The following is an 11,152-nucleotide window of genomic DNA, read 5'->3' on the forward strand; positions in this document are numbered from 1 at the left end:
TTTTTTGTAATTTTTAGTAGAGACAGGGTTTCACCCTGTTAGCCAGGATGGTCTCAATCTCCTGACCTCGTGATCCGCCCGTCTCGACCTCCCAAAGTGCTGGGATTACAGGCTTGAGCCACCGCGCCCGGCCGTCCCCAGGATACTTTCTCCTGGTTTCGTTTGTCCCTCTCCCCACATGTTGGCTTTATTCTTTCAGCCCAGCTTTTTCCCCAGAGAGGGGATCATGGCTTTTGGTGTCTCTCGTGTCTCATGGATCTAGCTTCACTATCAAAGAAGGCCTGGCTTCTTCCCTCAATTCCAGTTTCAAAAATCCTGGGGCTAAGTGTGGTGGTTTTTGTTTGTGATCTTAGTGCTTTGGGATCCGTGGTGGGAGGATTGCTTTAACCCAGGAGTCCAAAGCTGCAGTAAGCTGTGATCGTGCCACTGCACTCCAGCCTGGGTGACAGAGTGAGTCCCTGTCTCAAAAACAAAACAAAACATAGGTTGGACACGGTGGTTCACGCCTGTAATCCCAGCACTTTGGGTGGCCAAGGTGGGTGGATCATGAGGTCGGGAGATCGAGACCATCCTGGCTAACACAGTGAAACCCATCTCTACTAAAAATACAAAAAATTAGTGGGATGTAGTTGCAGGCACCTGTAGTCCCAGCTACTTGGGAGGCTGAGGCAAGAGAATGGCGTGGACCCAGGAGGCGGAGCTTGCAGTGAGCTGAGATCGCACCACTGCACTCCAGCCTGGGCAACAGAGCAAGACTCCGTCTCAAAAAACAACAACAACAGCAACAACAACAAAAAACCAAAACAACAACAAAAAAAGCAAACTTATCTGAATAATATTATTACAGAACTGAAAAAAAATAAAACAAAAATACTAGCATAAGTATATAAGAACATAATCTAATGTGAAATTTTTCTGTTTTATGTAAATTATGCTTAAAGCTAATAAAGGTGAAATGTGGAAAATTATAAAGAATTTAAGAAATAAATCAGGAATTTCAAGCTATAATAAACCAATATATTAAAATAGATATCATTATATATGCAATTTATAATATATGAGTATGTGCAATTAATCAGTTTTTCCTTTATATTTATAGAAATAGCTGAATGACACCCAAAGAGCATCTTTCTCTGTGTTCTGGAGGAAGAAAGTTATCATAAGCAGAAATTATAATAACTTTGAATGCTGTATCCTAAATGGCCAAGGTAACAGTTTCTTGATCACAAACCCAGCCGGCATTTACAGGTACTGTGAAAGACTAGATCAGGCCTTGGCAACTGAGGGCAATATGGCTCTTAGAAAGAACTGAAGGATATAGTTCAAGGCTTAAACCAGCCCTGCTCAAATTTGCCTCTGAAAAGCAACCAAAATTGAGGCCCCATCATTTGAGGTCTGGCCAAATGGCCTTGCTGCCTGTCTCTCCACCTCCCTGTATCTTCTTGTAGTTCCCATCTACTTTCTAGGGTCATGGTAATAATGGTCAAATTATCTAGCCACATGCCTAAGTAGGTACTCAATAAACATTGCTTCGCTTTCTTTCTCCTATGGCTCCACACATCTTTTTTAAAAAAGTCATGAGCACACAAACAAAGTTGGCTATAGACATTTCGTTGTAAGAGCCAGCTACATGGCTCAAATATTGGCTGTGGTACTCTCTGATTTGTTTTAAATTTGCCCAGAGGATCCCACAGTGATTCTCGATTTGATCTGAGCAAGCACAGTTTGAAATATATCTTAGTGTTCTAAATGCTTTCCTGGCCCATAAGGAATCAGGCAGGCTACAGCATGTTTGGATAGAGTCACATCTAACCCATGAACATATATAAAGTGCTTATATCGTTATCTTGTGTTACACAGACACAGGGACAAAATTATAGTGTATGGTATGCCAAAGGCTCAAAATAGCAGGACAGTTATTTAAATTGTAGTTTGGAATTCCTCAAATCACTACCTTTTCCTAAGAAGTCCATATCCTTATGACATTGTAAGCCCAATAAAGAAAGGAGGAAATATAGTGTCTCTCATCTGAATGTGCAGACTCCATCATATGGCAGAACATTTGTAACTAGCCATGTGACTTGGGGCAAACCACTTTATTTCTTCAATCTGAAAAACATTTGCATACCTACCTCATATAAGGCTTTGAGATGGACTTCTGGGGGATGACTCAGACATGCCTTTAAAGACAAGGGCCTGCTGGGTATGGACTTTCAGTAGAGTTAAGTACAGAATCTGCAATAGTTCTAGAAGCAAAATGGTATGTTCAGGAATGGGGACTACAAGTGGTCTGATTTGGTTCAAGTACATGGGACATGCAGAGAGGGACTAAGGTTGTTGGGGGGCTATTTATTGGATGTAGAGGTCATAAGAGGGGAGGCGTCACAGATGTGGAACCTAGATGACTTGGAAAATGGGTTGCCCTTTTTAAATTTAATTTTTTTGTTTTTTTTTTGAGACAGAGTCACTCTCTGTCACGCAGGCTGGAGTGCCATCTTGGCTCACTGCAACCTCCTCCTCCCGGATTCAAGTGATTCTCCTGCCTCAGCCTCTCGAGTAGCTAGGATTACAGGCACCCACCACCAAATTAGCCTGGCTAATTTTTGTATTTTTAGTAGACATGGGGTTTCACCATATTGGCGAAGTTGGTCTTGAACTCCTGATCTCAGGCGATCCGCCCACCTCAGCCTCCCAAAGTGCTGAGATTACAGGCATGAGCCACTGTGCCCGGCCAGCTTTGGTTTTAAATGTACATCCTAGGTTTTAAGATTCTAGTTGGACATTCAGCTGGAGAGTCCAGAAGGTAGCTGAAATGTGGGATTGGATCTTGGGAGTGTTTCAGTGGACATATAGATCTGAGAGCTGCTGAAAGTAAAGTTGAACCTGATTGGGTCTACTTACTAGGATGTAGGTTCAGTTAATGCAATCATGATACCCAAATAATGGTAGGCTTAATCCAGACAGAGGGTATTTTTTTCTCTCTCTCTCTTTTTTTTTTTTTTTTTTTTTTTGAGATGATGTCTCACTCTGTCGCCCAGGCTGGAGTGCAGTGGCACAATCTCGGCTCACTGCAACCTCTGCCTCCCGGGTTTAAGCAATTCTCTGCCTCAGCCTCCTAAGTAGCTGGGATTATAGGTGCCCACCACCACACCTGGCTAATTTTTGTATTTTTAGTAGAGACGGGGTTTCACCATCTTGGCCAGGCTGGTCTTGAACTCCTGACCTCGTGATCCACCCGCCTCAGGCTCCCAACGTGCTAGGATTACAGGCATGAGCCACTGCACCTGGCTTTTTTTTTCTCTTTCACATAATTCAAGAGTAAGCAGTCTAGGCTTGGTATGGTGGCTCTGGGACGTCAGAGACTCAGATTTCTCCTATCTTTTTGCCTCACCAAGCCCAGGGAAATACCTTTGCTCACATTGTCCAAGATGGCTTAACACTACTGTAACTGTACTTCCAGGCAGTGGGAAGGAGAAAACGAGTTAAAAGTATGACCTGGAAGTACTGTAGGACTAGAACCCTGGTCTTCAGCTGAATTCATGCTAAACCCACAATAAAGATTACATTTCCAGTCTCCCTTACAGATAAGTGGCCAATCAGAGGTGAGCCAAATACACATGAGCAACTTCTAGATCCATTCCACAAACATCTTTTGAATATCACTATGTCCTTCCATACTGAGTCACAGAGAACAGTGCTGTGAAAGCCAAAGGAAAGAAGAGCACTTGCTTCAGCAGCACATTTACTAAAATTGGAACCATACAGGAAGATTAGCACATCCCCTGTGCAAGGATGATGTGCAAATTCGTGAAATGTTCCATATTTTTTAAAAAAGGGCAGATGCAGTGGCTCATGCCTGTACTCCCAGCACTTTGGGAGGCTGAGGTTCAAGAACAGCCTGGTCAACATAGCAAGACCTCATCTCTATAAAAAATTTTTTTAATAACGAGAGGCTTCTGAAGGAGGGGTTTCACAATATTACAGACAGATCAAGGAGGAGGAGAACTGAAGACACGAGGGCAGTGCTTCTCAACCAGGGCCTATTTTGCCACTTCCAAGGGACATCTGGCCATGTCTGGAGATATTTTTGGTTTGTAATGACTATGAAGGGAAATGTGTGTGCTTCTAGCATCTAGAAATTAGAGGCCACGGGTGCTGCTAAACACTCTGCAATGCACAGGAAAACCCCCAATAACAAAGAATAATCCTGGCCCAAAATAGCAATTGTGCTGAGGTTGAAAAACCCTGCATTAGGAGATTAGGACAGGCCAGGCCTGGTGACTCACGCCTGTAATCCCGGCATTTTGGGAGGCCAAGGCAGGCAGATCACTTGGGGTCAGGAGATCGAGACCAGCCTGGCCAACATGGTGAAAACCCGTCTCTACCAAAAATACAAAAATTAGACAGGCTTGGTGGCATGCACCTGTAATCCCAGCTACTAGGGAGGCTGAGGTCAGAGAATCGCTTGAACCCAGGAGGCAGAGGTTACAGTGAGCCAAGATCACGCCACTGCACTCCAGTCTGGGCAAAAGAGCCAGACCCTGTCTAAAAAAATAATAATAATAAATCCTGAAGCCCAGGTCACATCCAGGCCAATTAACTCAGAATATCTCAGGGTGGGACCCAGGCATCAGTATTTTTAAAAAATGCCAAGTGATTCCAATGCACAGCAAAGTTTCAGATCTACTGGATCAGGAGGTAACTGGTAAACCCTCTGAGAGGGAAGTTTTGACAATTACTGGCACACAGAAGGTTCTTGACAACTATCTGTTGAGTGAGCGAATACACAAATGAATAACACCACGAGGATAGAAGCAAATAGTCAGTGGTTGAGGAAATAAGTTGGAAGTGGAGGTTGGGGGAGAGCTTTAAGTACAGATTACTCTTCCCTAAATTCAGTTGTATAAGGAAAAAGAGAAGGGGTAGCACACTGAGGGAGAAGCAGATACAAAAAATATTTTCTGTATTTTTATTTTATTTTATTTTATTATTTTATGAGACAGGGTCTCACTCTGTCACCCAGGCTGGAGTGCAGTGGCACAATCACAGCTCACTGCAGCCTCAACCTTCTGGGCTCAGGTGATCCTCCCAACTCAGACTCCTGAGTAGCTAGGACTACAGATGCCCACCACCACACCACATCCAGCTAATTTTCATATTTCTTAGAGATGGGATTTCACCATGTTGCCTTGGCTGGTCTTGAACTCCTGTACTAAAGCAATTCACCTGCCTCAGCCCCCCAAAGTGCTAGGATTACATATGTGAGCCACTGCGCCCAACCGGGAAAAGATTTTCTATTTTTAGGTTGATGCAGAATTGAACATGTTGTGGGAAAAAGGTAAGAAGTAAGGAGAGAGAAAAAGGTTAAGAACATGAGGGATAAGAGGAGTCATCAGTGGAGGGGATGAGATGAGGCTTGTGCTTTCTGCAGGGGAAGAGATGCTCCTAGAGACAGAAGGTTAAGATATGGACTAATCTAAGATAAAGGTGAAGGTGATGGCAGGGTGGGGGTGGGGTCTTGAATGACCTCCATTTTCCCCATAAGTAGAAAATGAGGTCTTATAATAAGTGTGGCAGGGGTGGATTTTGGGCTTGAGGGAGTTGAGAAGTCTTAGGTAACACTGTACAGAAAGCCATCATCAAAAAGAGCCCAGGCCAGGCGTGGTGGCTCATGCCTGTAATCCCAGAATTTTGGGAGGCCGAAGTGGGTGGATCACCTGAGGTCAGAAGTTCGAGACCAGCCTGGTCAACATGATAAACCCCCCCACCACCACCAAAAATACAAAAAATTAACCAGGCATGGTGGCGGGTGCCTGTAATACCAGCTACTCGGGAGGCTGAGGCAGGAGAATCACTCGGGAGGCAGAGGTTGCGGTGAGCCAGTTGCAGTGAGCTGAGATCACACCATTGCACTCCAGCCTGGGTAACAAGAGGGAAACTCTGTCTAAAACAAACAAACAAACAAACAAAAAGAGCCCAAGTGGAGCCCAGGTGAGGTTTGGAATTGTGAATCTATACTGGGTCAAACCATCATGACCTTGGAACTTTCTCCAGCAATACCCTGAAGTGTAGGAGGGGAGAAACAGGGCAATAGGAGCCAGCTGGGGCTGAGAAAACACGGACAGTAGAAAACCAGTGAAGAGAAGAAATCCTTGTCATTTATGAGCAAATTTCAAAATGGCTGAACATGAAGTCTAAGCCAGGAGGAGATATGAGTGAAATGGAAGAGTGCTGATAACTGGAGAGAAGAGCTTAGATGAATGACTTAGAGACACCATGAAATGTTCAGTGGTGGGCCAGGCACGGTGGCTCACACCTATAATAATCCCAGCACTTTGAGAGGTCCAAGGCAGGCGGATTACCTGAGGTCGGATTACCTGAGGTCAGGAGTTTGAGACCAGTCTGACAAACATGGAGAAGCCCCGTCTCTACTAAAAAAAATACAAAATTAGCCGGAAGTGGTGGCACATGCCTGTAATTCCAGTTACTTGGGAGGCTGAGGCAGGAGAATCGCTTGAACCTGGGAGGCAGAGGTTGCGGTGAGCCAAGATCGTGCCATTGCACTCAAGCCTGGGCAACAAGAGCTAAAAACACTTCGTCTCAAAAAAAAAAAAAAAAAAAAAAGGGAGAGAGAGAAATGTTCAGTGGTGGAGAAAAAGAAAAATACTTCCAGTTCTAGATGCTTTGGGAGCCACAGCTTAAGGTGCCGACATGGCCAAGTCCAAGAACCACAGCAAACACGACCAGTCCCGAAAAAGGCACAGAAATGGTATCAAGAAACCCCAATCACAAAGATATGAATCTCTTAAGGGATTGGACTCTAAGTTCCCGAGGAACATGTGCTTTGCCAAGAAGCAAAACAAGAGGGGCCTAAAGAAGATACAGGCCAACAGTGACAAAGCCATAAGTGCACGTGCTGAGGCGATCAAGGCCCTCGTAAAGCCCAAGGAGGTTAAGCCCAAGATCCCAAAGGGTGTCAGCTGCAAGCTCGATCGGCTTGCCTACATTGCCTACCCCAAGCTTAGGAAGCGGGCTCGTGCCCACATTGCCAAAGGGCTCAGGCTGTGCTGGCCAAAGGCCAGGGCCAAGGATCAAACCAAGGCCCAGGCTGCAGCTCCAGCTTCAGTTCAAGCTCAGGCTCCCAAAGGTGCCCAGGCCCCTACAAAGACTTAGATATTTCTGTCTGCCAATGTGAGGACAGAAGGACTGGTGTGATCCCCGCTGGGCTGCCATCTACATGGGACTGGGGTCCTCCTGTGCTATTTGTACAAATAAACCTGAGACAGGAAAAATAAAAAGAAAAGAAAAAGAAGAGTAAGTTGGGTCAGAGGGAATTTCATAGAATAAGATTTAGAAGTCGAGCCACTTTAAATAATGATAGAATCTAATGTGTGGGTAGGATTATATTATCTCTTAAACCCTTTCCAACTCTAAAACTCTATGAGAAATATGAGTGAGTGAATACTGCACTTACATCCAAATTTCCAAGTGGCTGACAGTGTGACCCCAATTGATCCTTGTTACATGTGAAGTCCCATCAAGTCCAAGTCCATGGGAACAGACTTGGACTATTTTAGGAATTTCTGCATGTGTTCAATGATAAGGATAATCAATCACTATTGGACCTCTATGTCTTTCAAAAAAAAATATTTTTTTTTTTTTGAGACAGGATCTCACTCTGTTACCCAGGCTGGAGGCAGCGGTGACATCATAGCTCTCTGCAGCCTCAAACTCCTGGCTCAACCAATTATCCAGCCTCAGCCTACTAAATAGCTGGAACTATAGACTTGAGCCACATGCCCAGCTAATTTTCAATTTTTTTGTAGAGATGGGGGTTCTTACTATGTTGCCCAACCTGGTCTTGAACTCCTGGCCTTGGGGGATCCTCCTGCCTCAGCCTCCCAAAGTGCTAAGAATGGCTGGATGTGGTGGTTCATACCCGTAATCCCACCACTTTGGGAGGCTAAGGTGGTTGGATCCCTTAAGCCCAGGAGTTTGAGACCAGCCTGGGCAACATGGACTCCATCTCTACAAAAATTACAAAAATTAGCTGGGCATGGTGCCTGTAGTCCCAATTACTCAGGAGTCTGAGGGAGAAGGATTGCTTGAGCCCGGGAGGTTGAGGTTGCAGTGAGCCATGATTGTGCCACTGCACTCCAGCCTGGGACAGAGTGAGACTCTGTCTCTAAATAAATAAATAAATAAATAAATAAATAAAACAAAGTGCTGGAATTACAGGCATGAGCCACCATGCCCAGCAAAACTTTTAATACAAATTCTAGTCTCACCAATATTTGAGAGTAGACTGTGGAAGTTAGGTAAGATCAGAGTCTGTGTCATGTAAAAGCAAATGTATGACAAAGAAGAAAAAAAAAATCTTTGTTTCACACGTATCCATGTGATAGAGGTTTATCCTCACTTCCCCCTTTCCCCTCCCTCAGTCAATTTGCAATAATAATAATAATAATAATAAAAGGTAAAATGGCAATGTCGTGGAACAAATTACTTTGTTTGAAAGACAGAACCTCAGGTTGGTGTTTATGGGAGGATTCAGACTTGGCATGGTATTGTGAGGCAAAGAGGATGCTTGTTAGGAACTTGTGATCATTATTGAACCGGGCAGGGGAACCTGGGCCCCTGAACTCTGTCTCTTTATACTGCATTTTGAAAGCAGCGCTTGGCTTTCTAATTGCCCCATATGCTGGTTTTATTTGGTGGCTCAGCTGGGTGGAGTGAACTCTGGGAAGAGATGCATTCATTTTTAGTTACCTCGCCAGATTGCTAATTTTCACTCTGGAGGCATAAATCACCATAAATTACTATAATCCCAAGACGAAGGGGCTGCTATTCTGGCACAAGGGCAGCAGCTATTGGTACCACCAAAGCTGTTCTACCTGAGAGCTGGGGAAAGAGTTGCATATGGCAGGTTCTGCCAGGACACTCTTAGATTTGGGGTGGAGGGTGTGCTGGGAACCCATTCTCCTTTACCTGGGAGAAATGGGGATCCTGGAGGAGCAGCTTCTTCTGTGTTAGTGGCAAGCCTGTGGCTTAAGACAGAGCTTTGGCCCTGGGCTCACTGCACAGCCCACACTGCACAGCTGTTGACACGTTTGACTTGCAAACAGAACATCAATAGAACTTCAGTTCCTCTTCTCTCATCTTTTCCCATCAACTCATTACTTGGTTTGGCTTGGTTTTTGTTTTTGCATTTCTCCTGAGGAAATCCTTATTAATTTCTGAAGAAATTACCTCAAACAGAAACCAGAGGCTACAAAAATCCCTTGTCCCCTGGAGCAGAGGCTAAATATCATTAGGGAGGGTGAAAAAAAAACCAAAAAAACCAAACCCAGGGTAACTTGTCACTTTGTCATTCATACTCATAATATTGATTAAAATTGTTTTCTTTGGCCTCCCAAAGTGCTGGGATTGCAGGTATGAGCCACCATGCCTGGCCAATTTTTTTTTTTTTTTTTTTTTTTTGGAGACAGAGTCTTGCTCCGTCACCCAGGACAGTGATATGATCTTGGCTCACTGCAACCTAGGACTCATGGGTTCAAGCAATTCTCCTGCCTCAGCTTCCCGAGTAGCTGGGATTACAGGTGCACACCACCATGCCCAGCTAATTTTTGTATTTTTTTTTTTTTTTTTTTTTTTGAGACAGAGTCTCGCTCTGTCGCCCAGGCTGGAGTGCAGTGGCCGGATCTCAGCTCACTGCAAGCTCCGCCTCCTGGGTTTACGCCATTCTCCTGCCTCAGCCTACCGAGTAGCTGGGACTACAGGCGCCCGCCACCTCACCCGGCTAGTTTTTTTGTATTTTTTTAGTAGAGACGGGGTTTCACTGTGTCAGCCAGAATGGTCTCGATCTCCTGACCTCGTGATCCGCCCGCCTCGGCCTCCCAAAGTGCTGGGATTACAGGCTTGAGCCACTGCGCCCGGCCTAATTTTTGTATTTTTAGTAGAGACAAGGTTTCACCATGTTTGGCCAGGCTTGTCTTGAACTCCTGACCTCAAGTGATCCACCCACCTCAGCCTCCCAAAGTGCTGGGATTACAGGCGTGCGCTCAGCCTGTTTTTTGTTTTTTGTTTTTTTTTTTTTGGAGACAGAGTCTCATTCTGTTGCCCAGGCTGGAGTGCAGTGGCATGATCTCAGCTCACTGCAAACTCCACCTCTCAGGTTCAAGGGATTCTCCTGCCTTAGCCTCCTGAGTAGCTGGGATTCCAGACGCCCACCATCACGCCTGGCTAAAATTGGTATTTTATTTTATTTTATTTTATTTTATTTTTTTATTTTTTTTAGACGGAGTCTTGCTCTGTCACCCAGGCTGGAGTGCTGTGGCCGGATCTCAGCTCACTGCAAGCTCCGCCTCCCGGGTTCACGCCATTCTCCTGCCTCAGCCTCCGGGGTAGCTGGGACTACAGGTGCCGCCACCTCGCCCGGCTAGTTTTTTGTAGTTTTTAGTAGAGACAGGGTTTCACCGTGTTAGCCAGGGTGGTCTCGATCTCCTGACCTCATGATCCACCCGTCTCGGCCTCCCAAAGTGCTGGGATTACAGGCTTGAGCCACCGCGCCCGGCTTAATATTGGTATTTTAAAGTAGAGACTTGGTTTCACCAGGTTAGCCAGGTTGGTCTCGAACTCCTGACCTCAGGTGATCTGCCTGCCTTAGCCTCCTAAAGCGCTGAGATTACAGGGGTGAGCCACCATGCCTGGCCCAATGTTTCTCTTTTTAAATAAAATAAACATAAACTAAGTATAAAAAATATCAACTAGATCTGAATCAAGGTCGCTTAAAAGATGAATAACTGGCTCGGTGGCTCATGCCTGTAATCCCAGCACTTTGGGAGTCTGAGGCAGGGGGATCACAGGTCAGGAGATCAAGACCATCCTGGCTAACATGGGAAACCCCGTCTCTACTAAAAATACAAAAAATTAGCCGAGCGTGGTGGCAGGCACCTGTAATCCCAGCTACTCGGGAGACTGAGGCAGGAGAATAGTGTGAACCCGGGAGGCGGAGCTTGCAGTGAGCCGAGATCATGCCACTGCACTCCAGCCTGGGTGACAGAGTGAGACACCATCTGAAAGAAAAGAAAGAAAGGAAAAGAAAAGAAAGGAAAGGAAAGGAAAGGAAAGGAAAGGAAAGGAAAGGAAAGGA

The 11,152-nt window shown here is 45.2% G+C and overlaps 1 non-coding gene and 1 pseudogene across 1 annotated transcript; both read left to right on the forward strand.

Moving 5' to 3' along the window:
• Window positions 1-3,725: 3,725 nt before the first annotated feature.
• LOC111525856 lies at window positions 3,726-3,827 on the forward strand. Its single transcript, XR_002726220.1, has one exon. It is a non-coding gene; the product is annotated as a U6 spliceosomal RNA (small nuclear RNA).
• A 2,884-nt stretch (window positions 3,828-6,711) lies between these two features.
• Window positions 6,712-7,173, forward strand: LOC111525840 (annotated as a pseudogene).
• The last annotated feature ends 3,979 nt before the right edge of the window (window positions 7,174-11,152 follow it).

Source organism: Piliocolobus tephrosceles, chromosome 16 (assembly GCF_002776525.5).
Source record: "Piliocolobus tephrosceles isolate RC106 chromosome 16, ASM277652v3, whole genome shotgun sequence".
Lineage (NCBI taxonomy): Eukaryota > Metazoa > Chordata > Mammalia > Primates > Cercopithecidae > Piliocolobus > Piliocolobus tephrosceles.